The following is a 24436-nucleotide window of genomic DNA, read 5'->3' as shown; positions in this document are numbered from 1 at the left end:
AGGTGAGGCCCAGGCCAGGTGAGGCCCAGGCCAGGTGAGGTCCAGGTCAAGTGAGGTTCATGTTAGGTGAGGCCCAGGTCAGGTGAGGCTGAGGTGGATGTATGAGACTTCTGTAATTTTCAGTGAGTGCCAACCCTGCCTAGTGTCCCTGCTCCTCCTCCCAGTGCCTGCTCTGTGCCTGCCAGATGGTGCCCCCTGCACAGGTGGTGCTGGCTGTGGAGGAGCTGGGCTCTGCCTCCCTGTGCATGAGCGTCCCTCTTGGGCTCTGGCCTGGGAGTGTCGCTGAGTTGCTTGTCTCCAGAATGCACTGACAGTGCCGTCCTCAGCGGTATACGTCCTCGGGGGGAGTACGGCTCTGTGCTTACTCCACGTCAGTCCCCAGGAGCTGCCAGCAGGTACCGGCCTGCCCTGCTGCACAGTGAGCCTGCAGCCTGTCGTGGATGCCCAGGGAGGTGAGTGCTCCACACATCAGGCCTTTCCTCTTTAAAGTCATTTCTTTGGGGAAACATCATCGATGACTCATATACTAAATATATGTCTGTATCATTGTGCAATTGCCTGTGTCATTATTTATTTATCCAACCTGGGTTAATGTCTTTGCTATTGTGAACAGCGCCGGAGTGAGAATTTTCTAAATACAGCTCTTTGCGTTTTCCTCTTCTTGCGATTTAGAAGTTTAACTGCTGTTTTCAAGGTACTGTAATGTATTTGTTCTGTTCTTGTTAGGAGACTTGCCAACCCTGTGCGTCTCAGTTCATACCCTCTTCCTTGCCCAGTAGAAGTAACCACAACTGTGTTTATGTGATTTTCATTTTCTTGATTTTCCTTGTAGTTTTCTAGTGGAAAGTTTATCCCTTAAGAAGATAGTTCCTTGTGCCATGTGTAAATTTTATTTAGAAGAAATCATAGTGAAAGTATTTTTTGGAGTTTCTGTTTTACTCCAATTACTCAGCATTGTCATGAACTGAACTGCAGAGCTGCCTGCAACCTCTATTGTTGTCCTCATGGCTGTCTGGGTTCGCACTGCATGAACCTCCCAACGTTTATTCGTCTGTTTTCCTTCAGATGTATGTTTGCTTCGTTCTCAGTTTGGGCTGTGACAGTCAGTTTTTCTGCACATCTTTGCCCATGAGGCTCTCAGGGAGGGCTCTAGGGCTGGCATTGCCTGCAGGGTTCTGCTTTGTCACAGGGAGTTCCTGCCAGTGCTTTTCAGAGTGTCTGTGCCCAGCAGCAATGCCTGAAGGTGCCCACTGAACTTTGCCCTGGCATCAGGCGCTTTCTGTGTGCTTGCTTCTGTGCTGCTCCACATTCTGGGGAATTTATTCAGATCTGTGCTGCAAATCCATCTTGCTGATTTTCTCTTTAGCTGTGCCTACATCAGCTGTTAAGCATCCCATGATGCAGCAGTGTGGGCACAGGGCAAACTTTCGAATGATGACAGCGTAGGATAGCGGCTGCTCCTCCTTCCCTCTGCCCTTTCCACAGACTGTCCTCCTGGGCTCACTCCCAGCCATTGATCCCAAAATCCAGTTTATGGAACTCTCTGCGCAGGAAAGGAGAAACAGCAAAAGGCCCTGCTCAGGCTCTGCCTGCATCCCCTCTTGCACACCCGCCAAAGCTCTTTCCTTGGGGCCTGTGCCAGCTTCCCAGCTGCCTCTCATTTTCTGTTTACTCTGCTTGCTGCCCGGTGCGGATGATATATGGGGAGGAGTCTGGTGTGTTTTGGGTGTTGATGGACACCCCTAGGCCCTACGTCTCAGATGCTCCCCGCAGCCCGTCAGCCTCAGAAGTGGGAGCATTTACAGCAGGGTTTTGGGACTGGGGCTGTGTCACTGTGGGCATAGCAAGTAGTACTAGTACAATATTCTCACAGTGACACGAGCCCCCACAAAATCCTCCTGTCCCTGCGGATGTCACCGAGTCCCCCCTTGCTGTCTCTGGCCAGTTCTCCTGCTGAGACTGTGATTTCCGGGGATTTTTGTCTGAAACTCGTGTGTCTTGGAGAGGACCCTGAGCCCAGTGCTATACAGGGGGCTTCTCCTTTGTCCTGGGGGAGTTGCGTGGACCCTGTTTTTGGTCAAGGGAAGCGCTTGCTGGTGGAGGAGACTTCCCCTCCTCTCTTTCTCGGGAGCCCCCTCTGATGTCGTTCCCTGGTGTTTCTCAGGGCTGATTCTGGGGGCTCGGCAGTGTCTGCCCTGTTCCAGGTGGGACTGTGGGTCTGTTCTGTTTCCACAGGGTGTGGTTTGTCCACCGGTGAGGGGCTCAGGACGTCAGTGGCTGGTCTCTGTCCCTATGGTGTGGGCTCGGGCTCACTGCTCCCCTGCCCTCCAGGTCAGTCGCTGACTCAGTTGCTATTCAGTGGCCTCCATGGCTGTTCGGTGGTGGCTGCAGGTCTCTTTGCAGGAGAGGCCTGCGAGAGGGCTGGATGTCTGGGAGCCCTGCATTCTCCCGTGATGTTGCTGCCTGAATCCCTCGTCTTTAAAGGGAGAGCTGAACCTCCCTGCAGGTGTGGGCGGTGAGAGACACAGGCAGACGTGCATCAAGGTGCTGGAGACCAATTTCTTTCAGTGCCTTCTGCCTGTGGAAGCGCTGAGCTCTCTGCTTCTGTGCACAGGAGGTTGCCCTGTAAATGGGCAGTGAGGGCAAGGGCCCAGGCCTGCATGGGAAAGACTTGGGTGAGCCTTTGTCCTGGAAATACAACAGCCGGGCTGAGAGGGGAGCGGGGCCGGAGTAGCCAGGAGGAAAGTAAGGGCATGGGCAGTGTGTGGGTGGGAGTGCAGGGTCAGTGCCATGGCTCAGGGGCCCCAGGAGATGAAGAGCTTGAGGGCAACAGGGGGCAGGGGGTAGGCACAGGTGGGAGAAACTGAGGCTCTGGCAGCAGAAGAGTAGAGGGCCTACAGGTACAGGATTGGCCTAGTAGGAGTGTCTGGAGGGAGGGACAGGGGTCTGGGTGGAGACCAGGGTGGGGATTGCAGGGACAGGACCCCAGGGTTGTCTGGGTGGGCGGCAAGAGCAGTGGGGTTGAAAGGACTGGGGGCAGGGTCGGGTCTCCCCAGGGTGTGGGCTGCAGGGAGGGGCTGCACAGGCTGTTTGCCTGAAGGAGGGAGGAGGGAGGGAGCACAGAGGTGCTGGGAGCCAATGGGGAGGGAAATGGCAGCAACCCAATGCCAGATGGTCCCGGTTTGGGGTTGATCTGTGGGGTGCAGCTTCCTGGCCCGTGTGTAAGTGGCCAGGGCAGGCACGGAGTCTGGGGCTATAAGCGGTGGCAGGAAGGCAGGTCCCGGTTTTGGGGGTCTGGAGCTTATCTTCTTCCTGTGAGCTGAGTGTGGGTGGCACCTACGGGTGGTGCCCTGGACCTGTGGTCTGGTGGAGCCCAGGCCTCCCAGGGACATCAGGGCAGCCAGGGCTACAGGAGCCTGAGGGGCCAGGTCAGGGTAGACCTGAGCCACTGCCTCCACCTTTGACCAGCACCACTGCGGGGGTCTGGGCATGAGACCCCTTCACCCAGGAGGGGAGGCACGTGAGTGAGACCCTAATTCCATACCCCATGGGGGGCTCTGACCCTCTTGCAGAAGGCCTGGACAGAGGTGGGTGGCTGTGTGCAGGTGGTGGGTGGGGAGCCCAGACCCTCCCAGATACAGCCTGCTCTGCTCCAGAATGTGGGCTGGACACTGCAGGCTGCCTGGTGTGCCTGAGGTGGCTGCATTCCCATGGCCAGGACTGAGGCCCAGTGGGGACCGGGGAGGAGCCTGAAGGGGGCTCCATGGAGGACCTGTCTTGGATGACACCCCTGTCTTGGGAAGGACATGGGGTCCAGCTGGGAGGAAGGGGAGTGGGCCACTTTCTGGGGGTCTTCCGCCCCCACCACTGCAGCCTGGGGGCTCTGTGCTTGGCAACCTGCCAGAAGTTCCTCCCTGCCCAGACCCCAAAGTCTGTGCTGCCACAGGGGAGGAAGGAAGGGCCTGTGGCCTGGTCGAGGTTGGGGCCACACTGGTGTTCCCTAAGCCCGAGTCTGCTTCAAGTGCTTGCCCCGCAGCAGGCCCTGAGTGAGGGACAGAGACGGGGCGGGGTCTTCGGTCCTGGTGGCCTCTGGGGTGGATTCCAGTGGGGAGTCATCGGGGTTGGGGTCCCCCAGGGTACTGGGGTGAATGAGCTCCTGGAGTCTGCTCTGGATGTGGGGTTTGTGCCTGGGCTGCCTGGGGTTGATGTTGGGAGGTGCCGGTGACCCCTGTTTCCCTGAGGGACTGTTGGTGGTGGTAGGATCAGTTCTGGCCAGGGGCACTGGGGCCACGGCAGTAGGATAGGGTCCAGCCCCTTCTCTGACCCCCCTGGAGCCCCGGTCCCCGTCCTCACCATTCAGTGGGGACTCCGTTGTGCTCTGGGTGCTGGGGATCATGAGAGCTGGGTAGGACCCAGGTTCGGGGCGGCTGCTCCTCTCTCTGGCTGGGCCTCCGGCAGTGGCCAGGAGACAGTTTTGGACGCAGCTTTTCTCACAGTGGTCGTTCCAGTTATACCCACTGTGACTCGGGGCTGTTCAGAAGCTGCCCAGGCTCCCTGAGCTCTGGGCTTGTGGGTGGGGCCTCCTTCGGGGGCTCTGGAGGCTGTGGCTTGTTTTAGGTGTGGGGTGAGCACTGGGAGCCCCAGCCAGCCGAGCACCCACAGAGACCGGGGCCTGCACACATTCCGCCCGGTGTGTGGGTGGCCCAGGCCCCTCTGGGCAGGTCGGCCTCAACGGGGAGGGTGGTTGGGTCCTGCTCGTTTTCCTTTGGGTTAATGGGATTCATCCCCTGGCCCCAGACCCCCTTAGGCTGCCCCTGTCCCTCCAGCAATGCAGGACATGGCAGGTCACCCTGGAGGGAGGCATGTTCTGGCCTGGGTGTCAGGTGTGGCACCTCAGATCCTCCTGCGTGCTCTGGGTTGAGCAGGACGGCAGACGACCCAGGGCCCCCACCCTGTCTAAGGACATTTTTGCTGCAGCAACTGTGGGAGCTGACGGTGTTCACGGCCACGCCACGGTCATCATCGTAGTCAAGGCTTTCTAAGAATTTCATTGTGACAAAGCCTCCTATGAAATGGTGCCATGCTCTGCTTCCTGAGGGTTACTGGTGAGTCCCGGATTTCCCGCAGAGGTGGGCGGGACACCTTGAGGGTCCCAGCAGGAGCCAGGTGGGGATACTGTGAGGAGAGGGCCTGTGTTTTGTCTTCCTTGGGCCGTGGGACAGGGTGGAGGCTGAGGGCGTCTTTCCCAGGGGATCACAGAACAGCATCTCTGCTGTGGAGGGGCATCCAGCACGTGGGCCTGGGCTGTGGGTGCAGGGCAGGAGGGGGCGGGCACGGGAGGGGTGTGGCCCAGTCATTCCTACATTCACAATCTTTCTTGACCTGGGCACCTGCACTAGACCCCGGCCTGGAGGGGGCGGCTTCCTAGCCTGCAGCATCCCTGTAGTCTGCTCTGGCTCTGGAGCTGGGGACAGGAGCCAGGCAGGAGGTCAGCAGCCTCCTAGGACAGCAGGAGGGCCCAGGCCAGTGCCTATCCGACTTCCCCAGGAGAGGGGTCCCAGGGATGGGGAGATAATGATTTCTAGAAGGGTCTGTGTCTCTGAGTGTGCAAATTGGTCCAAACTGTCCACCAGGTGTGGTCAGGTAAACACAGGCAGACTTGAGTTCAGGCGGAGGAAACCGAGTTTTGTCATTGACTCCCTACCGACTCTAGGGGAATGAGCCAAGCTCCATTATCATCTGTGCAGAAGCGACAACCTTGTAAAGGGAGGTGGTAGGGGGAGCAGGGAGGGTGCTCGGGGCCCAGTCATCAGCGAAGGGAAAAGCTGCCCAGTGTTGGTCAGCGTCCCTGGGATGGGGCCCGCCGTGTCCGTGCTGGCCACTGTTGAGGTCAGGATTCTGTCCTCCCAGAGCCTGGAGACACCGGCCCCATCCTTCCCAATGGGGACACTTCAGGGAGCAGCTCTCAAGTCCCGACAAAGACCCTCCTGGCCACAGGAGATGCACGGACATGGGGAACGGACAGAGGAAGGACGTGCAGTTGCAGCCTTTTCAGCAGACGCCCTGAGAACTGGAGGTCGGGAGTTGGAGCAAACGGTCAGTTCTGGTGCGTGGAGCTTTCTCAGGCAGGTGTTGATGGGGCTGGGGTCGGCCTAGGGGTGTGCCCTGAAGCCACTGGAAGCCTTGCTGGGGTCCGGCTGTCTCTTGGTGCAGGGGGTGGAGGGAGCCCTTATGATAGAGCTCTGGGGGGCCTCGAGGAGACCATCCCTGCAGCAGCTGGGCCATGCTCTGAGGATGTGGGGCGAGGCCCCCCACCGTCTTTGGGTGTAGGGTGGTGACTTCTTTGCACAGACTGGCCAGGGGTCTCACAGGGGCACAGTACAGGTGTCAGTGGGCTGCAGGGCTGGGGGACATCAGAGCCGCTCTCTGGGCTTGGCAGCCACCTCAAGTGGGATCAGAAGGGGAGGCAGTACCTGGTGCTTTCCCTCCAGGCCTCTCTCCATGGTGTCCAGGATAGCTTCTGGAGCTTTGGTGCCAATTCCTGAGGCCAGGGTCCTACCCTTCCTGATGCCGTGATGTTTGAGGGCTCTGGAGGAAGCCCGGCCTGGCCACTCCTGCACTGCCTGGGCCTCTAGTCCTGCTGCGCCTTGAGGGGAACCCAGGGCCCCAGCCTTGGCCCTGTAAGGTCAGATGGGGGCTGGGCTCCAGCATCCTGCCACTAGGTTTAGTTCCTAAATGACAGGGAGGCAGACTCTGGCTGAGCTCAGGACCTGTCCCCAGGCTCTGTGCCAGAGCAGGGTCCCCCAGCAGAGGCTGTGTGGGGCTGGGCAGGGTTCCCACCTTGTGGGGAGTTCCCTGGACCTGGAGACCCAGCCCTCAGCCTCCTTGATAATGAATGATGCATCCTGTGGCTGTCTTGGCCCAGACCATCAAGTGGCCTCCTCACCTACCCCTCTTCAGACAGGGCCTCAGACCTAAGGCAGGAGCACTCCCTACCCCAGACCTCCTGCGTCACAGGAAATGCACAGACATTGGGAAGGGATGGAGAAGGATGTCATCATTGGCCTGAGTGGTGGGATGAGCTAGAAATAGTTCTTAATTCCCGGTGTAAGTTGTTCTTCAATGAGGTGGACAGAATTTGGCTTTCTAGGGTGTCGTTTATAACATTTGGCTCTTTACCGAAGTGCAAGTTAGCCCATGTTTTACTCTGGGAACTGTGGAGTGTGATTCCTTTAATGGACTTTTCCATGTTCCTCCGAATCCTGGAGCAGTTCTTATGGGAACTGATTAGTTTTGTGAAAGTCTAAACTTCACCCATAAAGCCATCTTGGCCTGAAGTCATCCGTGAGGACAATTATTTAATAATCTTAATGCTTCCTTGAGGATTATTGTTCCAATTATGATTTCCTTTTCTTCTTGAGTCAGTTTTAAGTTTTATTGCTAGAAAAGAAAAATGCCAACTTGCCGTCATCTCTGCTGTCATTATTCTGTGCCCAACAATTGCCTTCTGTATCTGCTGTGTCTTCCCCAGCACAGGAGGTGTACTGTCATTAACAAAGCAATGTGTCCAGATCATTCAGAATCTGCCTGCCACGGGGAGCAGGAGGCGAGCGTGAATGAAGAGCCACAGCATGGCAGGGGAGCCACTGCAAGGATGCTGAAACCCGTGTGAACAGAGTTGCTGTAGGTAGGCCGCCATGGAACCTTGTGGGGGAAACACTGCCTCTTAGGGATGGCAGTGAAAATGCGGCATTGCCCCCAGGTGGAGGATGCAGTGCTTTGCCTTGCTCCTTGGTGCACGGAGAGGGAAAGGGATGCTGCTATAAAGTTCCTGGCTGGACTTTGGCTTGATAAGCCATGAGCACCTTTGGGAGTATGAGGGGGGGTGGGTGTGTGCACATCTTCCGTGAGGAGCTGTTAGTATTGGCGCAGACGTTTCAAGTATGGCAGACAAAGGATGTTCTGCATGGGGAAATGTGGTGATACCCGTTTCACTAGGACAGCTCACATAGATTGAGTGTTCAGGAAGGACCGGCACCATACCCAGTGCCTGATGTGTATCATCTCATTGAGTCCTTGCCTCAGATGCAAAAGGAAGCCATCACCACCATCATCACCACCATCATCCTCCTCCTCCTGTGCAGATGGAGAGGCTGAGGCATAGCGAGGTGACAGAGTCTGCCCAGGACTGCAGGCCAGCTGGTGGCACAGCCGGGTTCCAATGGAATGAAGGTTGTCATCCTCAGATGGCAGGGTAGGCAGGTGGCTAGAGCTCACTTGGGAGAAGGGGAAAAGACACTGACTTTGGCTAGGGATGGAGCAGGGCCTGGGCTGGCTTTCCATGCACAGGCAGCTGGCGAGGCTCATGGCTGTGCTCCAGACCCAGGTGTGGACAATGAATCTTCCACGTCTACCCTAGGCTATGGGTTTGGACAGCACTGTGATGGAGAAGACACTCTATGGCCTGCAGTCTGTGACCAATGATGTGACTGTGGGAATGGCGCTGGCGTCTGGCTACCACTCTGGGATGGGTGGCCAGCTGCCATCAGGCCCCGGGATGGGACCACCATGCGACTTCTCCCCTCACTCCTCCAGGTCACGTCCAGAGCCCCAGGACGACCAGTAAAGCCTCTTGAGCCAGTGGCAGCTCACGTTCTGCCTTGCCGGCTACTCTTCTCCCGGGCAACGTTGGCTGCTTGCTGTGGCTCTCCCCAGGGTATGTGACTGCCCCGGTGCTGGGTGCCTGGCCTGGGCAGCTGGGCTCAGCTTGGACCCAGGCAGCAGTCACAGAGGGGCCCACAGGGGTGACAGAGTCGCTTCTGTGATGATGAATGGGCGGCTGTGATACGAGGGAGGCAACCACTCCTTAGCTTCCAAGTGCTGGGGTCAGGGCCAGGGTCAGCCAAGTCCCTCCCATATTTAAACAGCGGGTTTGGGCTTGTCCCAGGAGGACAAAGTCAGGAGCCCGTACCGGGACATGCCTCCACCAAAGTTTCGCCAGGACACCAGCCTCTGCCAGCGGCCCCGCTCCTCAGCTACCCCAGCTTGCTCCTGGGTTCCACGGTGGAGTCAGATGTTTCTGGGCACTTTCACCTTTGTGCCTTAAATGCATGTTGAGGCCTTTAAGGAATGGTGGAGAAACAGGGTTGTGGGCAAAGGCAAGTGACAACCGGGAACGATGATCCTGCAGAGGCTGCTGACACCGGGCCCAGGGGCCTGAGTTCATCCTTCTGCCTGGGCTTTGGTGGGAGGGGCAGACTCTATGGTCTGAGACACAAAAGAACCCAAAACATACGTGTGTACAGACACACAGCAGAGGCACACACTCACAGGAGGCCCGTGGACTCCGCACAGGGAAGAAACTCCTCTGGTTGACAGTGGACGGCGCTGCAGCAGGGTCCCACCCCCAAGCCCTGCCTGCCTCCCATTGCCCACCTGGCCCTGGCTTGATGGGCTCACCTCATGCTGTGGCCGGGGCCTCTGGCTTCCTGCAACCCTTTGCTGGCCTGGGGCCTGGGCCTCTCCTGGGCTGCGCCTAGGGTTTGTAACTCTGGGCCCGTGCCGGAGTGCACAGAGCATCTCTCCCTGGTAGGCTCAGGGCTGCCTCCTCGAGCTCTGTGTGCCTGCACTGGCCAGTGAGCCTGTGGTGTGGGTCTTCAGTCTGCATCCTTCTACCTCCTGAGCACAGGGGTCCCAGGCGCCCTGCAGTTGCCTCCTTGGCCATCCTGTGGGGTCCCTAGGCCTTGCCCTCACTTCAGTGCCCAGGTGCTCAGGCTGTGCCTAGGTGCCAGGCGAAGGTGTGAGCATGAGCCTATCAGACACACCTGGCAGATGTATACCAGGTGTCCCACCCCTGCCACCACGGGACCTCCCGATACGGCAACCACCACGGACCTGTGAGGACTGATGAGGAAAGGAGAGGCAGCCCTGGGCCAGGTTCACAGGAACTCCAGCATAGCAGAGCCTGCCCCAGCGGCCCCCTTGTCCTTCATGAGGAGCTAGCCCATCCCTGGTGGGGCTCCCGTCCCCCTTCTCCGTGGTCTCCATGCTTGCCTCGTCAGAGTCACCTCTCAGGCAGTCCCGGGATCCTCTCCTTTAGACCCACAGTGCCTGCCTGGCCTCCCCAGGTCTGTCTCTGGAGGCTCTGAGGGAGATGGGCTTGGGGGCTCTAGGAGGAGGCAGGGATTCCAGGGTGTCAGGAAGGCAGGTGTGCCGGATCCCACCCAGTGAAGTAATAAACCGTGGGTGGTGACAGTGACCTGGTGCCCTCACTGCCCAGCCCCACCTGTCCTCAGCCAGTGCTGCAGGGATCCCAGGCCCAGACTCTGCAGGCCTTCGCTGGTCCTGGCCACCCCAGGAAGGCTGCAGCCTGCGGGCACCAGCCAGGCCACATGCTCAGCACCAACCAGGGCCCACTGCCCAACCTACACACGGGGCCGCTGGGCAGGTGCCCCTCACACCCCCGGGATGTCAGAGCTTACCTCAAGCAAAGCACCCCAGCACAGCCTTGGGAGGCAGTCATGCCCTGGGGGACGATGGAGAGCAGTCCAAGCAAGAGAGAGGGAGGGAAGGAGGGAGGGAAGGAGGGAGGGAAGGAGGGAGGGAGGTGGGGGAGAGAGAGAGAGAGAGAAAGAGAAAGAGGAGGTATCAGCTGTAAGGCTGCCTTAGAGGAGGTGGGCATGGCCTGCACCTCACTAAGCCTAGTCACTCTCATGGCTCTGAGTGGCTCACAGGCTTGTGAGGACCCCGTCACTGCCTGTTGAGTTCCCCCAATGGCTCCTTCTAGGAATGCACTGTGGCTGCTCTGACAATTTGCACAACCCAGTGGCTTAAACACCACACATTTATACCACAGGTCCGGATGAATCCTACAGGGCCAAGGTCTAGGTGTGCTGGAGGCCGTGCTCCCTCGAGGCTTGTGGGGAGAACCTTCCCTGCCTCCTCCAGTCTCTGCATCCCTGAGCTCTCGGCTCCTCCGCCATCTTCAGGGCCAGGGAGTAGCATCTGCTTGCTTGGCCTCTGCCTCTGCATCCAACCTCACCTGGCTTCTGTGTCAGTCTCCCTCTGCCATCCTCCTAGGACACTTGTGATTACATTAGGGCTCACCCCGTTAATCCAGGAGCCCCACTCCACATCATTATTTTCAGCTAACTTGCTTCTGCAAAGACCCCCTTTCCCAATAAGGGCACACATTCACTGGTCCAGGGCTAAGGACCTTGCTCCAAGTCTCTCCACCTATGATGCTGTGCCTTCCAGAAACCTGTCCTTTGCAGCTCGGTCTTGACACCAAACCTGCTGGTGACCTGGACATCACAGGGTTGTCCCCTCGGGCTGTGTGCAGCACGATGCGATTTCTGGGCCTGAATGTCATGCTCCCTGGGGCAGGACCTTGAGCCTGCAGCACACACCAAGCCACCTGCAGCCTCACAGGCAATGCCCTGGGTAGACGGAGGGGCCCAGCCCCAGCTCGGGTCCTCTAGTCTACCTGGCTACCATGCTTCTCATTCTCCTGAGATACCTGCATTTCTACCCTCCTGCCCTCTCCAGGCACATCTGCAGCCCCTGGGTTGCCACGTGAGGAAGGGGTGGGGCAGGGCTGAGGGTGAGGCAGAGTTCAGGGCATGGATGTGGCCTGGCTGAGGGGTGTGTGCCCCAGGGTGTGGCTGGGGTGTGGCTGGGGTGGCATAGCTGAGGGTGTGGCTGAGGGTGTGTGGCTGTGAGGGGTGGTATGGCTGAAGGCGTGGATGGGGTGTGGCTGAGGGGTGTGGCTGAGGGCATGGATGGGGTGTGGCTGAGGGGGTGTGGCTGAAGGCGTGGATGGGGTGTGGCTGAGGGGGTGTGGCTGAGGGCGTGGATGGGGTGTGGATGAGGGTGTGGCTGGCGTGTGGTTGTGGGGTGGTGTGGCTGTGGGGGTCAGTGATAGGGATGGAACTGAGGGTGGGGCTTGGCTGAGGGTTGAGTGGGGCAGGACTGGGGCAGGGCTGAAGGCAGGGTGGGGTGGGGCTTGGGGCGGGACTGGGGAGGCAGAGGGAGCTGAAGCCACCTGAGCCCAGATGCCTACAGTTGGCTGCTGCCTTGCCCACCCACTCAGATGCTCTTTTCTGCACCCCAGTCCCTGGAGCCCAGGGACGGGATGGTGAGAGGCACAGAATCCCTTCCCACCCGGGATTCCTCTGGGCCCTTGACTGGGTGCGGGACTCTGGCAGGCCCCCTCTGCTCTCACATGGTGACTGTGGCTGGCAGACGCACAGCACTCCTTGCAGTTCTTCAGTGGATAGAGGAGCCCTGCGTGCCCGCCTGCGTTCCATAAGACTTGCTGGTTCCGTGGGATCTGTGGACCACGGGGCCAGGGGACAGCTTGTGTGTCGAGGGCCCTGGCCTTGCTATGGCCCCCCACCACCTGAGGCCCTGTGCCCGCAGAACACGGCTGCGCCAGGGGCCATGGCCGTGGCCTCCCACTGCACAGAGGGCCCTGGATGGTCTGGGTGTGCGGGCCCAGGCACCCCCACCCTCCACTCCCCATGCCTGGCCCCACACCATCGGTCCCTGGCTCCAGATGAAGCCAGCTAAGTAGAAATGCCACAGCCCTCCCGTGACACGCTCACTCCCTCAACCCTCATATCCAGGACCCTGGTCTTGTGTGGTCCTGATGTGGAGTCCTTAAGATACAGACCCAGAAAGTCCTGGCCTGTGAAGTAAGGGTGGCAGAGTCCTGCAGAGCCGCTGGGCTGGGCTGGTGCCCCCAGGAATGGAATCCCTGGTGGGATGCCCTTCCTCCTCAGAGCTGGGGCAGCTCAGTGTGCACGCCCCACCATCTCATCCATCCTCTCTGCCGGCCATGGTTGTCTGAGCAGTCATTCTCTGCCAGCACCTCTGCAGCCTGCGGGGCCTCAGGTTCGCTGTGAGGGACCTCCCTGGCCTTCTGCGGAGACGGAGTAAGCTCTGTCAAGGCAGCTTACTCCATCGTCCCTTCCTGTGACACCAATGACGAAGCAGACTCCTCCACACAGGCATCCTCAGGGCCCAGGGCCCTGGGGGCACCTTCCTCCTTTCTTATTTGTTGAGAAAAAAAGTGGCATTGTGCTCACACCAGGAAGCTGGAGCAGAGCTGACATGCTCGGGAAAGGGCAGAGGTCACTGCGGGTGGGAAGGGTCATCCAGTCTAGACTCAGCACCTCGTGGGCTGGTCAACTGAGGCTCAGAGTGCTGGTGCCAGGCCTGAGGCCTCGCGGTGACCCCTCTCTCTGGTTCCCAGCACCTGCCTGAGACCCGTGCCAGGCACCCATGACCTGGATCTCCCTGTTTCCTCGTCCAGGGCCTGAGGAACTGCCTCCCCAGGTCTGTCTCTGGAGGCTCTGAGGGAGATGGGCTTGGGGGCTCTAGGAGGAGGCAGGGATTCCAGGGTGTCAGGAAGCCCAGTGTGCCGGGTCCCACCCAGTGAAGTAACCGGGCGTTTGGGCCTCCCCACCTTCCCCAATGAGTGTGCCGGTGCTGGCGCTGCAGGCTCAGGGCTGCCCGTGACCCCAGACACCGCTGTCCATCCTGTGAGGCTCCCGTCTGGGCATGTCCTGGGTGGATTCCTCCTTTCTGTTAAGTAGCTACATGAGGCAGAGGCTCCTGGATCCAAAGCAAATGACAGGAATTCCAGAGCCAGATGTATCCACTCAGGGCAGCCAGTGTTCATGGAGATGCCTCCAGCACGTGGAGGAGAGTGAAAGTCAGCCCGCCCCTCTCATGAGAAAAGAATCTGCTGATACCTCTCAGCCTCCAGCGTTGCAAGTGCAAGGCCAGTGGAGATAACCTGCAGTGTGCACGAGGGAGTGTGCCAGGGGCTGTGTGCAGGGGTATGAGTGTGCAAGAGCGAGAGCGCATGGCTCCTGTTACCTCAAGGTGTGGGCTCCTGGTGGCTGCTCAACGTTCCCAGGTGTGAGAGGCCCCGTGCATCCTAAGCTGCCTGAGATTTCTGTGCACTGATCGCATCCTCAGTTTCTTGTCCACCTGTTCACTAGCAAGAGTCCAAGGCTCCAAGGACACCCTCCCTGCACATGATTGGGTGTTCATGGTGGCCTGGGCTGTGTCCTCCCCTGGGGATGAGGGTTGGGTGTCCATCGTGACCTGGGCTGTGTCCTCCCCTGGGGATGAGGGTTGGGTGTCCATCGTGACCTGGGCTGTGTCCTCCCCTGGGGATGAGGGTTGGGTGTCCATCGTGACCTGGGCTGTGTCCTTCCCTGGGGATGAGGGTTGGGTGTCCATCGTGACCTGGGCTGTGTTTCCTTAGGGATGAGGGTTGGGTGCCATGGCATCCTGGGCAGGTGCTTCCTTTCTGCACAAGGTTGGGTGACCATGATGTCCTGGCAGTGGCTTCCCTGGCTTGCCTCTTTTCTGCCATGTGGGAAGAGCAGGGGAGGTTTAGTTGGTCTCAGCACATCATTCTCTCAGGATAAGTACAAGAGCGTCTGAGCTGTGAGGCCAGTGCTCCAGCTTTGAAATTGTCTTCCCCACCCTCACCTCCATCCCATCAAAGCCCGACACTTTGTGTGGCAGCAGCGAGGTGGGTGTTGGCTGTTCTCTTGGGCTGGGGGTTAGTGGTGGACGGGGAAAGGAGGGATGTTGGTCAAAGGGCATGAAGTTTCTGCTAGATGGGAGGAGTCAGGTCTTTTGAGCTGTTGCACAACATGGTGACTATAGTTAACAATAATGTCTATTTCAAGATTGCTAAAGATGAGCTTTTAAATATTCTCACCACAAAATGATAAGTGTGTGAGGTGATGGATATGCCACTTGTTTTGATCATCCCACAATATAGACAGGTATCGTCACTTCACATTGCACCCCAGGAATTTTCACATTTGGTTTTTGTCAATTAAAACTAGAGACACAAAAGGAGAGAGGGGAGAACAACAGACACTTCATGGAACCGTGGGCTCCTGCTACCAGGTAAAATAAACTGCAAAAAGGATTCCCAGGGAACCATTCCCTCTTTCAAAGCCTTTGGTTACAGGACGCTAGATTTGGGAAATCTGCCTGGATGACATTCACATGAATGGGCACGTACATGAAAAACCACGGTAACGTAATTAGAATAGTCAGAGAAACGTAGCCAGAAGAATTTGCAACATGCTCTTGTAACACCAAATTCGATCAGTTTAAAAGAAATGATTGTTTTGTGGGCGACTGAAAAGTAAACGTATTCTTCTTTTAAGGTAAAATTTGGACCTTATCACACATACACGCCTATGTACTTTTCAAATCAGCATCATTATTAATTTATATACATTTTTGCTAATCTGAGTCAGCACAGGCTGCGGCTGTCAGAATGGACACCTTTTGGTTGTTGGGTTTCTCTAAGTTTCTGGGGTGAAGCTGCATTATTCAGAACGTAGCTCTTGGCTGCCATCTCGGGGCTTATTAAGGACTGTGAACTTTATCCACAAGCCACGACAATATCTGTCCCACTGAGCGCTCCCTCCAACACACTCTTACTCCTATGATGTGTGTTAAGCGCTCCGATGATGCTGAAAACAGCTCAGGATGTGAAAAGGCAGGAACAGTTCTGAAATCAAAGGCCGACGTCCTGTTTCTCTTTTCCTCTGTGACCAACTCCCTTCCCAGTGGTAACCAGTACCCACAGTGTGGTTTGAATTTCCGCACGCTGTTGTCTGTGCACTCGCACACACTCACACACACAGCATGCATGTGGGTGATGCTGGGCATTTTGTGTATGAGTGGGATACACATACACACATCTACATCCATATCATGCCCACGTATCTGTAACTTGCTTTTGCCATGTAAGAACATTTCTTAGAATCTGTTCAACGCATGTGTGTGAGTGTTTGAAGGCATTTCTAACCCATTTTGAAGATGGCTGTGTAGGACCATACGGATATTGTACTGATGTCAATTTGACCACATCCATTGTTTCCATCTTTTGGGCTGTTCTTGTGTATTTTACTTTCCGTATAACACTGTGACATTGAGAATGGGTACCTAATACAGTCTATTTGCTTTACATTAAATTTGTAGGCTAATTTGTGTACTTTCAGAGTGTGAAAGTTTTCTACTGAGGAAAATGGGGTAGTTCATGTTTATTCAGGTTTTCGTCTTGTTTTCACATGTGCTTTCTAATTCACTTCATAAATAATAATAATGAACTCTTATGATCTCTCAGTATATGTAAAGCACCAGTCAAAGAATATGGTGTGGGTTCTCTATTTACATCTTCACAGCACCCTGTGAGGTAAGAGTGTCATCTGTATGAAGGATTTGAGATGCTGGTTCTCCAGAGTCTCTGTCCTCCCCCACCAGTATGGGACTTACCAGTGGCCGAGTGTGGATCAGACTTTTGGGACCAGTGCCCATTTTCCCAATCACTGCACAATGTAGCCTTGGACAGCATGAGCTACCTTGGTGTCTAGGTTGTTTGTTGTTCCCGTGAATGGATTTTCTCTTTAAATTAAGTGCTGTGAATAAAACTGTTTCACACAAATAACATAAGCACAAAGTCTCACTATTAAAATGCAAATACAAAATAGGAAAATTGGAACTTACTTCCAACAGCTCACCTGCAGCTGATCGTACCTTCCTGTATCCTGCTGGCCACGTAGGCATATTTTCTTCTAAGTAACCAGCCCAACTGCAGGGTCTTTTGGGGGTCTCACTGAGGCCAGGCGCAAATCATCAGTCTTACAGTCGTCAACAACCAATGCTGATGATAAAACCACACAGAAAAGACCTTGAAATCCACAGCTATGCAGCAGCATTGCTCATTAGTACATCCCATTCATTGTCCAGGGGTGAGGGTCAGGCAGGTACATCATTTGTCACTTACGTGATAGGTGCAGCTGTTTAAGTAGAACTTCTCAGACCAATTCCAAGCCTGCTTTAACTAAAACTCACAGGTTGGTGTTGGAGGGAAATGTTTAGCAGCAAATATCCACATCCAGACAGAGGAAAGGCCTCAAGTCAATAAACTCAGCTTCCACCTTAGGAAACTAAGAAAATAGCAAATTAAACTTACTGTGGGCAGTAGAAAGGAAATAATAAATACCAGAGCAGAAGTCAATGAAATGTAACACACACACACACACACACACACACAAACACACTAGGAAAAAAAATCAAAACCAAAACCAGTTTTTCGAGAAAATCAGTGAAATTAAACGTTAGGCATACTGATTAGAAAAGCAGAGAAGACGCAGATGAGCAAGATCAGGGATTTAAGAGGTGCCATCACTACAGATTCTACAGATGTTCAACCTCTAAGAGGGGAATATTGTTTAAACAAATTTTTGACAATAAATTCAACAACTTAGAGAAAATAGATACATTAATTGAAAGACACTGGAAAGCTCACTGGAAAAGGAACAGAAAATTGAATTTTTAGTTAAAAACTTTCCCATAGTCTGTGTGCAGTGGCTCATGCCTGTAATTCCAGCACTGTGGGGGGCTGAAGCATGAGGATTACTTGAGTCCAGGAGTTCCAGACCAGACTGGGCAACATAATAAGACCTCAAAAACAAGACAAAGCGATAAAACAACAACAACAAAACAGCTGGGTGTGGTGGTGCACGCCTGTAGTCCCAGCTACTCAGAAGGCTGAGGTAGGGGGATTGCTTGAGCCCAGGAGGTTGAGGCTGCTGTGAGCTATGATCATACCACTGCATTCCAGCCTGGGCAACAGAGCGAGACTCTGTCTCTTAAAAAAACCCGTGAAAAAAAGAAAAACTTCCCCACAAAGAAAACTCCAGGCCAATGACTTCATTATGAAATCTTGCAAACCTTTAAGGAAGATACAATGCCAATTTTATACAAATTCTTTCAGAAAAATGAAGAAGAGGAAATACCTTCCCAACTCATTCTATGAGTCCAGCATTACCCTGATTCCAAAACTAGGCAAAGTTATTATAAGACAAAACACCCTACAGACTGATCTTCCTTGTAAATGTAGATGTAACAATTCTTAACAAATTTTGAGAAAATTGAATCCAACAATATGTAACAATAACAACACATGATGACCAAATGGAGTTTGTCTCAGGAATGCAAAATTGGCTTGATATTAAAGAATAAATAAATGTAATTAATTCATGTTAATATAAGAACTGTGTAATCATCTTAGTAGACAGGAAGCATTTAATAAATTCTAGCATGAGCGTCTGATTAAACAACTATCAGAAAATTAGGCATAGGAGCAAACTTCCTCAATGTGATAAAAGGCATTTATAAAAACCCTACAGCTAACATCTGGCACCATAGTAAAAGACCAAACTCCAAGGTCAGGAAAAAGGCAAGAATGTCTGTTTTCACCACTTCTGTTTAACATTGTACTGGAGGTCCTACCGAGTGTAATAGAGAAAGAAAAAGACATGAATTTATCCTCACTGGAAAAGAAGAAAATCTGTCTCTCTATATAGACCACATGACTGTTTGTATGGAAAATCCTATGGAATCTAAAAAGTGCTGCTAAAATTGAGAGGAAATTTAGCAAGTGTGCAGGATATAAGATCAATTCAATTTCCTTGCTGTTTGAAGAACTTCCTTTAGCCAGTCTCTAAGAGTACATCTGGTAGCAAAATTCTTCTAGTTTTGGTTATTTAAGAATATATTCATTTTCTGCTCATTTGTGAAGGATAGTTTCATTGGGTATAGAATTCACAATCAACAATTCTTGAATATTGAAAAATATCTGAGAAAGACTCCATCATTTGAATTGGCATCCTTGATAGGTAATGCTTCTTTTCTCTCTTGCTGCTCAGTGCTGTCACCAGGGCAGTGCATGGAATAGATGGTGTTCAGTCCACATGTGTGACCACTCAACATGTATTTGAGCAGGTGGGCCAGGTGGGTGCTGAAGGGGAGGCTGAGTAGAGTGGTCTGGTGAGTGCTTGTCTAAGTAGGGACTTGCCAGGGCATAGCCAAATGCAGGAACAGTGAGGTCACAGAGTGGGAGGATGGTTTGGAGAGAGGGGCTCAAAATGACAGTGGGGAGGGTAAATGTACATATATTTGTTTCTTTGTATAAAGGCGATAAGTTTATTGTAGGAAGTTTGTAAATTATAATAATAAAATGATATCCATTCAACTCTACATTATCCAATAGCATGTGCCACTTACAACATTGAGCAGGCCCCCCCGCAGGGCTGGGTTCTTATCTCACGGCTGGGGATCCAGATGGGGAATGGCCATGGCGTAGGTGTCTGGCAGAAATCTCCTTAAATCAGCCCTGGTCATTTATAAGTTCCAAACTGATGAGCTATTATCGACTCAGACCCTACTCAAATCACTCTGCCCTTCCTGACCGCCACCCGAACCAATGCCTCCCAACATGGTCCCTCGTTACTAACAGCGTGGAGTGTAAGGAACCACCAAGTTCAAAGCAAAGGCCTTAAACACCCTGAAAATTAGAATTTGTAAACGTGCAAATGAAACTGCCAATTTAAAATATTACCTAAATAAATAAATCTCAAAGGGATGTTTTATTGCCAAGCCAACAAATTTTAAATTATTAATTCAAAGACAGTAGTGTATTAGTCTGTTTTCACACCGCTATAAAGATACTACCTGAGACTGGGTAATTTACAAAGAGGGGAGGTTTAATTAACTCACAGTTCCTCGTGGCTGGGGAGGCCTCAGGAAACTTACAATCATGGCAGAAGGTGAAGGGAAAACAAGGGATGTCTTATGTGGCAGCAGGCCAGAGAGAGAGAGCAGGGGAACTTGCCACTTTTAAACCATCAGCTCTCACGATAACTCCCTCACTATCATGAAAACAGCCTGGGAAAAACCACCCCTTGATCTGATCACTTCCACCTGGAGCCTCCCTGGACACATGAACATTACAATTTGAGATGAGATTGGGGTGGGGACACAGAGCCAAACCATATCACATAGGAACCTAATAGGAGAATAAAGTAGGAAAACTTCCCACATCAGTAACCCTTTATCAGTTGGTAATCCCAATCTGCAAAATAAAACTATGTAATTTTACTAAGATAATGGAATCTTCTCTACAGAATGACTTTCCAGTGCAAAAGCTCCCCACCCTCACCATGAAATCCATGTGACCATTTCCCATTTTTGTAAAGTCCTCGGTTAGTACTGAGACTTCTGAAGGTCAGAAATTCCTTGGCTCATGCTGCATGGTCAGGACGAGATGTAAGAAGTATTAGCTAACAGACATGAAACAGCTTTTGTGTGAAAGATGTTACAAGACATTTAAGGTATTTGCTTATGATTAGTAAGTATTCATTGTATCATTGGAGCACATGTACTTATATACCCTGGAAAATTTCCATCTTGGAAAATATTATTTTGGGGAAAAGATCAGAAAACATATTGTTAATCTTTGTTTATAGAGTCTTAGTCTTCTAAATTTGAAATTATTGGCAGTTTTCCTCCAATTGTAATGATAATCAGCCAATTTAAGGAGGTTTTTTAGTTGCAGAATTTCTAGAGAGGTGTCCTCTGCTGAAATCTCAGTATTCACTACTTCTTAAAAACCCATGCATGGATGGAGAATGACATCAGCAAGATGAACTTAGAGAAGCCTGGTGTTCACCCCCACCCTCACCACAAGAAAGGAACAAGGCAAAGAAGAAATAGCTAAGGTTCGACTGGAGTGTTGAAGGGAGACTGATGGAGTGCAGCAGAGGTGTGGAAACGCACCTGTGGTGATCCGAGGGCAGCATGGAGGCACTTGGCCTTTGCAGCCTTGTCTTCCCCACCCAGATTGGATTGCCCTGGACACAGGAGGGACTTCCCATGTAGAGAAAAGGTAAGCAGATTTCCCACCAGCACCACTGCCACTGCAAACATCTACAGCCCTTACAGCAGGAGAATTCCATAGTCTTTGCAAGTCCTCAGCCAAGTTTGGGAGCTGCCAGGAATGATCCAAGATTAGGAGCACAAGGTGCGTACTCCCCGCCCCCATTCATCCACTGTGAGCCAGGCTGCTGCAGCCCAGTGCCATCTTGAGACCGAAGCCACCTCTGGAGTGCATCCTGCCCTGAGGCCAGTAGCCACTGCCCCTTTCTAGCATTGGGGCTCCATCTTCATGATGCCCATATCTGGGTGGTTGAATGCCACAACCCTGGCTGTGCAGAGCCTAGGCTGAGGATTGGCAGTGACTCTGGCCCTGCACAGCAAAAAACCCAACCCCTGCTGCTGCACACCCAGCTGGAGGAAAAGCCAGTCAGTCCTGCCAGGGGCGAATCCACCACTGATTTGGTCAAGCTGCCGAGTGCCCTCCCCTGAGCAGGAGAGGCCCCTGAGCCACTGAGCCCATGACACTAGCTCCAGGCTGGCAGAATGGATATGTGCCCACATTTGGGGCCTCAGAAATAGCCTTGTGGCATCCAGTCAAATTCCCACAGATACGCCATTGACCTGCCCAAAGGCTCTACACCTGCAATTAGGCCTGAGAAACGGCATCATGGGCCGCCCCTGGCAGACACTCCTATAAGCCAGCAAGCAGCTGTGCCCCCATGACTCAGGCCTGAGAAACAACCCTGTGCCACCCCAACCCCCCAGCAGACACACACCCAGGCCAGCTGAGGAAGCCATGTGGCCATGCCCTGGGTCTGAGAAAGAGCCCGTGGGGTGGCCCCAGGAGACACATGCCCAGGCCAGTTGAGCAGCCATGCACTTGTGTCCCGAACCTGAGAAACAGCCCTGTGGATTGCCCTCAGGAGCCACAGCCCCAGGCCAGCCAAAGAGACTTGTGCTTGGGTCCTGGGCATCAGAAACAGCCCCATGTCCCCAACCCTAGTGAGCCTGGCACCAAGTTGGTCAGTCCACCATGTGCATGCATGTGCCCCTGACCTCAGAAACAGCCTGGTGAGTCCACTTCTAGCAACGTTGCACTACCACTGCCACAAACCTCTCAGCTTAGGCCACTGAGGCACTGGCAAACGTCACTAATGTGGACTGCAGCTGAAGAAACTACATGGAGACTACACCACTGCATCGACCTAGAACTAAAGCCAACGCACCCCACCAAACTGACACCCTGAGACCCATCTGTACTAGCAAGTCTTTTCCTACAAAACCTACTCCATTAAATTGGAAGGGATGACTGGTCTACTAGATGTGTAGAAATCAACGTAGGAACACATAAAACATGAAAAGGCAAGGCAACATGATACCTAAAAAAGACAACAGTAATTCTCCAGTAGCAGACCCCAATCATAAGGAAATATACAGAAAGTCAGAAAAATAATTCAAAATGATAGTCTTAAAGAAACTCAGCGAGATACAATAGTGTACCGATAGAAAATTCAATGAAATTGGGGAAACAATTTGTGATATGAATGAGGAATTCAACAAAGAAATAAGTATCATAAAAAAGAACCAACGGAAATTCCAGAGTTGAAGAATTCAATGAATGAAATTAAAAGTACAACTGAGAACTTCAAGGTTAGAGTAGGCCAAGCAAAAGAGAGTTTCTGAAGTTGAAGACAGATCTTATGAAATAGTTCAGGCAGATGAATAAAAAGAGAAAAAAGAGTAAAAAGGAATGAAGAAAATCCCCAGGATTTACGGGACACAATTAAGTGGACAAATATTTGCATTACAGGTATTCCAAAAGAGAAGGGAAATGGTGTAGAAAACACATTTAATGAAATAATAGCTGAAAACTTTCTGTCTTTGGAGAGATAGGGGCATCCAGATCCAGGAGGCTCAAATGACCTGAAATAGAACCTCTCTGAGGCACGCTATCAAAAATCCAATTGTCAAAAGTCAAAGAGAAAGAATTCCAAAAACAGCAAGAGAAAAGCATTAAGTCACATATAAGGGAATCTGCATTAGACTAAGAACAGATTTCAAAAATATGGAAAAGGGTTTTCTATGATCTCTGTTGCTGAGCTGAAAAAACAATTTAAGACACAGCAGGAAGTTCCATTTTTGCTTAACTCCATACCTGCTCCTGGTCTGGGCCCTGGGCTGGCAGTGCTGGGTGCCCTCTGGGGTCCTGAGCCTCCCTGCAGGGAGGTTTGTGTCTGGGCTCACGCTGACTTCCCCTCACTGTGTCTCTTGCACAGTAATACACGGCCGTGTCCTCAGGGGTCACAGAGCTCAGCTGCAGGGAGAACTGATTCTTGGATGTGTCTGGGTTGATGGTTATTCGACTTTGCACAGATAGTGCATAATCATTATATCACTTGGACCTGTAGTATGTCTTTCCCAGCCACTCAAGGCCTCTTGATGGCGACTGCCTGATCCAGTTCCAAGCAGCACTGTTGCTAGAGACACTGTCCCCGGAGATGGCACAGGTGAGTGACAGGGCCTGTGAGGGCTTCACCAGTCCTGGACCTGACTCCTGCAGCTGCACCTGTGACAGGACACCTAGAGATGAAAGGAAACAGCAAAGTTAAACACCCCTCACTCTGTGAATGCTGCTGTGAATACAGCATCGCCCTGACACTGACCCCATGGGAGGCCCAGCACGGGGAGGACGATGAGGAAGGAGACAGACATTGTCTGGAGCTCTGTTGACTGCCCTGGTTAGCTGGAATTCAGCAGGCTCTGCAGTTCTGCAGCGGGGGAGGCTACATTTAAACAGGAAACCACGCCCTGGCATTTGCTTGTGTGCACCACTTGCTGATATAAGGCCCCGGGAGGGAGATGGCCCCCTGAAGAGCAGGGGCCCTCAGATCTACAACTGGGTTTCCCTAAAGCCATTTTCTTCAGCAGATTGGACCCAAAGAGGAGTTCAGAGGCAGGACCCCCGGGGGTGATGACTCTGGAATTCCAGCATTTGGCATCTTACACCAACCAAAGTCTATATACCCTTATTAATGGATTAGATCCCCTTCATTTATTCACCATTCATTCATTGATGCAACAAACCCTGAGGGCCAATGATACTCTACCCCACCCCCAGGCATGAGGAGGCATCCCTGAGACAGATGCACCATCCCTGTGCTCCTGGGGCCAGGTGCCAGGTCCCTAGAGAAAGACGGCTCCACACCCACACCACCCCAGGCAGTCCCACTGCTTTGGGAGTGAAGGGCAGCAGGTCAGCATCCTGGTCCTGGAAAAGCCTGCAGTGGAAGGGAGATGGATTTTGCTTCTGTGTGGTGGGGCAGGATGGAGCTGAGTGCAGGGAGCTGTGAGCTTCTAAAGGGAGGTCCACAGAGCACAATGGACAAGGGCAGCTCATCCCAAACCCCCAGGGTGGTGGAAACACCCTAGGATGGGGTTGGATGGGTGAGTAGGGGCTCTTTTTTTTTTTTTAAATAGCCTCAATCATGAATCTGCAGGAGTGAGGGCTAATGACAGGTGACCATGGTGCACACAGAGTCTAGGAGGGGCCTGTTTCTGTCCAGTGACACTTTCTCCATATGTGGCCCTGAAGTGTAACACCCTAGTTCCTGTGGTTCTCGGGGTCTACAGTTCTACCCTCTACTCCTTAGTACTCACGTGTCACCCACAG

At 53.1% G+C, this 24436-nt stretch overlaps 2 long non-coding RNA genes and 1 pseudogene across 13 annotated transcripts in view; 2 read left to right on the top strand and 1 right to left on the bottom strand.

Annotated features, from left to right (window-relative positions):
- The window catches only part of LOC108523141 (uncharacterized), a 19490-nt gene extending 10811 nt beyond the window's left edge, over window positions 1-8679 (top strand). Inside the window, exons 2-7 of one of the 11 annotated variants that reach the window (XR_001883719.1) lie at window positions 3-694; window positions 2236-5105; window positions 5911-6106; window positions 6492-6685; window positions 7532-8254; window positions 8596-8679. This is a non-coding gene — a long non-coding RNA (uncharacterized LOC108523141). Of the gene's footprint in view, window positions 1-2; window positions 695-2235; window positions 5106-5910; window positions 6107-6491; window positions 6686-7531 lie in introns of all 11 variants that reach the window. The other 10 variants (XR_001883718.1, XR_001883717.1, XR_001883713.1 and 7 more) reach the window with 10 other exon arrangements.
- A 346-nt stretch (window positions 8680-9025) lies between these two features.
- On the top strand, window positions 9026-16039 carry LOC108523143 (uncharacterized). The gene is made up of 2 exons (XR_001883720.1): window positions 9026-10127; window positions 13339-16039. It is a non-coding gene; the product is annotated as an uncharacterized LOC108523143 (long non-coding RNA).
- Window positions 16040-22894: 6855 nt separating this feature from the next.
- On the bottom strand, window positions 22895-23519 carry LOC108523140 (putative V-set and immunoglobulin domain-containing-like protein IGHV4OR15-8; annotated as a pseudogene). The gene is made up of 2 exons (XR_001883708.1): window positions 23430-23519; window positions 22895-23346 (listed from the first exon to the last, which is right to left on the bottom strand). The product of XR_001883708.1 is annotated as a putative V-set and immunoglobulin domain-containing-like protein IGHV4OR15-8 (transcript).
- Window positions 23520-24436: the final 917 nt, after the last annotated feature.

The sequence above is a fragment of the Rhinopithecus bieti genome, unplaced genomic scaffold (assembly GCF_001698545.2).
Source record: "Rhinopithecus bieti isolate Rb0 unplaced genomic scaffold, ASM169854v2 scaffold_72445, whole genome shotgun sequence".
Lineage (NCBI taxonomy): Eukaryota > Metazoa > Chordata > Mammalia > Primates > Cercopithecidae > Rhinopithecus > Rhinopithecus bieti.
The sequence above is the reverse complement of the archived record's forward strand: the minus strand, read 5'-3'. Positions and strand labels throughout refer to the sequence as shown.